The following is a 5,907-nucleotide window of genomic DNA, read 5'->3' on the forward strand; positions in this document are numbered from 1 at the left end:
AATGGTCCTACTGTGGGAGGAAAAATGTAGAACAAAATTCAAAAACGCAAAATGACCAGAATTACTGGTTGGATAGAGTCTGGTGGAACCCCCAAGACAAGGTTACCCTTTGGGCCTAGAATTGGCCTCACTCCCCTGGATTGGCTCTCAGCCCAACAGTGTAAAGGCCTACATGCAGAACATCTACTCTAGGAAGATACACCCCTTAGAGCATTCGGCCATGGGGCTCCAGAGGGACAGCATTCACCCAGAGGGAAAGCTGGACAGACAGGAGTGTATAGTTAAGGGCACAGGGAGGGGGTAGTCTAAGGGAAGGAAAGGGGAGGAGAGTTTGTTATGGTTAGGGATGGTAATCGAGGTGTAAAATCAAATGTGCAGGAACTGTTGAATGTAAAACAAATTTTGCTTTGTAAATTTGCACCCAAATCACAATAAAAGAAAAAGAATTGTCCTACTGAGACAAGACTTCAGAGGAAGGACTGCAATGTGGCAGCTTCTAACTTTATTTGGGGGGGGGGTCTGTCTGTCTTGGGACTCACAAAAACCAATTGCCATCCCATTGATTCTGACTCATGACAACCCCATGTGTGTCAGTGTAGAACTACACTCTATAGAGTTTTCAATGGCTGATTTTTTGGGGGAAGTAGATTGCCAGGCCTTTCTTCTGAGGTGCCTCTGGGATAATTCAAGTCAGTCTTTTGGTTAGCAGCCAAATGCATTCACTGGTTGTACCATCCAGGGACTCCATCATTGGCTTCATAAAAACCAAACCAGTCCCACTGCCATTGAGTCGATTTCCAGTCAATTCCAACTCAGCGACCCTATAGGAGAAAGTAGAACTGTAAATCTTTACAGAAGCAGACTGTCTCATCTATCTCCCATGAAACAGCTGATGGGTTCAAATCCCTGAACTTTTGGTTAGCAGCTGAATGTTTTAACGATTTGTTCCTGGCTCCGTTTCTCAGATGAGTAAAATCAAGGCCCAGAGAATTTAAGTGTGTTACCAAAGCTTTTGAGCAGCAATGTCTCCAAATTCAGCCATGTCTCTTCCATATACATTATCTCATTTCATTCTCAGAACAACCCATTAAGGGGCACTGAGGCTAAGAGAAGTTGAGTGAATTCACTCAGCCTCACATTCAAAGCAATAAAGTCAGAATTCAAACCCTATCTTAATCAATTCAAGCTTTACTTTCCTGAGTAAATCTTTCCTGACCACCAACCTTCCCAGTTATATCTTTTTCCCTGGGCCCCCTCAGCACCATATAGTCCATTTTGTCATAAAACTTATCACAATGCATGGCTACCATTGATTTCTATGTCTGTTTCTACTAGACTGCCAGCAGCTTGAGAGCAACGAACATTTTTTATTCATCTTGTCAGCTCCAGCCCTTAATACAGGATACAGCATATATTAAGTGGCAATAAATATTTGTTAAATGAATGAATGAACAAAGGATGATAGCAAGGGATTCAACTGTTTCATGGCTTCTTTTTGAGAGCATAAAAATAGAAATAATAGACATCCAGTTCCCTGGAAGAAGCATAACTGCATCCTTAAGTTCCTTGACCAGAATTGCAGCATCATTTTTCCCCATTATTCCACAGTTTTAAAGTCACTATCCTCAATAGCTGCAGAAAAGACCCAAAAAGCTGCTTTTCCTCCTAGAGGAATTCAAAGTTTCCTCTCAGTTGCTATCAGAAAATAGCTCTGCAATTTAAATAAAATATTTTGGTGCCTTTAGCTTTTTCATGCTTTGGGAATTATTGACTCAAGATTGAATCCCAGGAGTAGGACAACTAGGACATAGAGAATAAATGCCTTTATTGCTCTTGTTTTATATTGACAAGTTACTCTTCCCCTAAGGATTGTGCCCTTTTTACACTGAAGAACACGCTGAATCTCAGACCCAAAATAATCCAGTTCTTGCCTGTCTCCATTGCAGGTTTTAGTTTTCCTGTCTTGCAGTGGCTTGTTAATATTAGTTCTGACCTTTGGGGCAAGGTGAACACATGGTTGGCCTGAAGAGAAAAGGCTCTGGGTGGAACTTCCTTGGCTCAGGAACTTCTTTGGCAAGCACAACAGCTGATATTTCAACAGAGCACACCCCCTCCCCTTACCCAGGGTACTTCCCCAGCCTTCCCAGGGAACCAAGGATCACCTCCAGGCGCTCTCTTTGACGCCACCCACTGAACCTGCTTTGGGGGTCTGTAAATGCATGAAAGCCTGGTGTCGGATATTTAGCAATGGAAGAAAAAACTTCTAAGAGAACAGGTAGGTGAGAAAGAAGGAAAAAGTGCTTGGGAGTTACACAAATCCACATCTATTCTTTAGTCTCTTTGGAAAAATTTCTTTGGATGTGTGGTCAGTTGAGATGTGGATTAAAGGGATGGGAGAGCAGGGGGAAAATATTATGTCTATATCCAGTCTATCTAAATCTAAATCTATCAATTTATACATATTTTTAAACCCATTCTGACCTGTCTCTAGGACACTCGTACAAAGGGCAGTTCTCTAGCACATTTAGAAGTATCTCCAGCTTGGTCTGTTCCAGTTTTGACTGACCTGAGTGACAGAGATTATATCCCTTGCCTTCCCACTGGTGTATAAAGTAGAATTAGTTTGCTGTGGTACTTTAAACAAGCTCTCTAGCTTCTCTGGCTTCAATAGCCTCCTCAGTAAAATGTAAATCAAAGTCCCTAGTCTACTTCCCTTAGAAGGCTGTCTGAAGGTTAAGAGAGGAGGGAGAACAAGAACCAAAGCTCTTAGGAGACATGGCAGGACTTCCATGCTCCATCTGAGATTAGTGATCTTGCTTTTCCTGTACCCTCCACAGGCAATACCAACCCACCCCCTTCCAGTTTCTCTTCTCTCTAAATGATTATGGTCTGTAGAGAGCCATTCCTAGGACTAGGATGCAGGGAGTGTTGGGCTCCAGGCATGGAGCTGATAAATAGTGGGGGGATAGTGGGCCAAGGCAGTGACTGAGAAGGAAGTGAATCCTAGGCTTGTGCCACAGAAGGCGTGATATTCAGATGCATGCACCTGGCCTCCACACACCACACCCCTGATAATTGTATTCATATCTACATACTCGAAGAATTGCCAAATATGTGGACCCCATTTGTGATTTTATTGTCCATCAATAATGCCTTCATACTGTTTTTAATAGGGTTCCCCCACACACCCCATACTTGGGGAGGATGATCAAGATATATAGGGACTCCAAGAAGTTGCAGTGTATACTTTTCCTTCCTGGCTGAATTTGCAGCTCAGTTCTTGATCTTAAGTGAGTCTTTGATAATGAGTGAACAATTTTTCTGCTACCATTTCATTAGACCTTTCAAAGGGGACTTGTTCTTTCATTTTATTCTGTTCTTCCCCATTTAAAGCTGAGAAACCTTTAGAGACGTCACCTTCTACCCTCAGACCAAGTTCCCTGCACAGCTCTCTTTTGTAACATTTATCTTGTTGAATTAGGATTATTTGTCCACATGTTCATCTCAACTAGGGCAGAGAAACATGGATTGCACAAACACACATTGAGCAAGTGTCTCCTCTGTGCCAGGAGCTGAAAATACAAATTAACTGAAAATACAGAGGAAGTGTCTCTTCTGTGCCAGGGCACTGAAAATGCAGATCATTGGGATACAATCTCTCTCAATCATCAAAGAACTTTTAATCTAGTGGGGAAACAGATCAGTGAAACACTAGTAGGTACTTGCTCAGACAAATGTATATATTTTGATCAATGTGAGAACCAAATGTGAAAATCAAAGGCAAACCTTATCTCATGAATACAGAAAAGCTTCCCAGAGAAGGTGACCAATGAGCAAGATTTGAAGTGTGAGTCAGACTTCACTGAGAATGGAAAGGAAAAGAAGACATTCCAGGATAAGCAAAAAAGCCCAGAGGAAGGAAAGTACACTATGTGTTTTAGGGTCCAGTGAGTCAGCCAGTGCAGTTTGAGCATGAGGGTCTAAGAAGACACATACTGGAGAGGTAGTTTGGGACTTGATTGAAAAACGTCTTGAATGCCAGGGTGAGGTCTTTCCAGAAACCTTGATTTGTTTCCCTGCTTCTGGAATCAGAATTGGTAACAGTGGTGAGGAGTTTCATAACTAGTTCCAGGCAGTGTTAAATTGGGTTTTCCAGCCTGGACTCCAGGTTTACCTTTCCAGACTTTGCCAAAAGCCCGCTAGCTTATCTCAGATTTCTTGCTGCTATAAATACCTTTGCTCTTGGCAAGGTCATGAGGGCAAAATTGTTCACATAGAAGAAGGCTTCCTGTGATTGGTTGGATTACTTTAGACTAGGCACTTTCCTCTCACTCCTGCCATATCTGTTTCCCTGTGAGGCTCTGAGGATATTTGTAAGGATAAGAGGTATGCTGTTGCCTTCTGAGCCATGGAAAGCATACATATAGGTGGTTATTAAACTTACTAGTATTAGCAGTTATATCAGTTGGGAGACTTATTATAATTAGGAGATTGTATCATTGGGATACAATCTCTCTCAATCATCAAAAAACTTTCAATCTAGTGGGGAAGCAGATCAGTGAAACACTAGTAGGTACTTGCTCAGACAAATGGATATATTGTGATCAATGTGAGAACCAAATGTGAGAATCAAAGGCAAACCTTATCTCATGGAAACAGAAAAGCTTCCCAGAGGAAAGTATAGTTAGTGTAGTTCCAAAATATAGTTCTGAGATGCTACAGGTCCTGAGATCAAAGACCACATTCTTTATTATAATTATTTCATTGTCTTTTTTTCATCTTTCATTTTTTTTCTTTTTTTTTTTTTTAATTTTTATTTAAAATTTGGATTTGGATGAAAGTTTACAGAGCAAATTCATTTTCCATACAGCATTTCATACACATTTTGTTTCATGACATTGACTACAATTCTCCACAATGTAACAGCTCTCTTCCTACTTCCTCCATATAGTTACCTCTTCCCTGTGTCCTTCCCTCCCATGCACCCCCACACACACCCAGCTGTCTCCTTGTGCAAACACTGCCCTTCTGTTCTCCCTTGATTAATCAATCCAAGGAGTGTATCTACCTGATGTAAATGTTCAACACATTTGCCTGTCTATTGTTTGGCTGGAAGCCACAAGAGTAAGTTCAGTTCCAAACCTGAAAGGTTACTAGAGGCCATAGTCTCTCAAGGCTCAGCTCCTTCTATCAGACCAGCAAACCTGGTCTTTTTCTATGATTTTAAGTTTTGTTCCACATTGTTCTCCCACTCTATCCAGGATCTCCTGCACGGATCCCCCTCCAAGTGGTTGACTATGGTAGTCAGACATCATCTAGTTCTTCTGGTTGCATGATCATATAGGTTGAGGATTGCATGATTTACCAGTCCCTTAGACTAATTGTTTCCATGTGTCTTTGGTTTCCTTCATTCTTCTTGGCTCTGAACGAGGAGAGGTCCATCATTGCATCTAGATGGCCGCTTGCTGGCTTTTAAGATCCCAGTCACTACACACTAAAGTAGGGTCTAAAACAAGGTTTTTGTGTAATATGTTGTGCCAGTTGAGCTTGATGTCCTCTTTTTTTCAATTTCTTAGTTGAATATTCATACTGAAATTGAATTCCTTTCAGATACTGCCTTCTTAAAAAACTTTTATTGTGATGAAAACACACAACAAGATATTCGGCAACATAACAACTTCCATATTTACAGCTCAGGGATATTGATGACATTTTTCATGTTGTGCCACCATTATTGCTATCCTTTTCCAAAATATTCCACCACCATTAGCATAAACTCAACGCCCCCCAAACAAAAGTTTCCCCTTTTCCCCTCCCTCCTATCCCTGGTAACAACTACTAATCTTTGGTTTTTATATCTAGGTATAGGAGCTCTGGTAGCATAGTGCCTAAGGCACTTGACTGCTA

The sequence above is a fragment of the Orycteropus afer genome, unplaced genomic scaffold (genome assembly GCF_000298275.1).
Source record: "Orycteropus afer afer isolate SDZICR_OR568_19922 unplaced genomic scaffold, OryAfe1.0 scaffold00719, whole genome shotgun sequence".
NCBI classification, from domain to species: Eukaryota; Metazoa; Chordata; class Mammalia; order Tubulidentata; family Orycteropodidae; genus Orycteropus; species Orycteropus afer.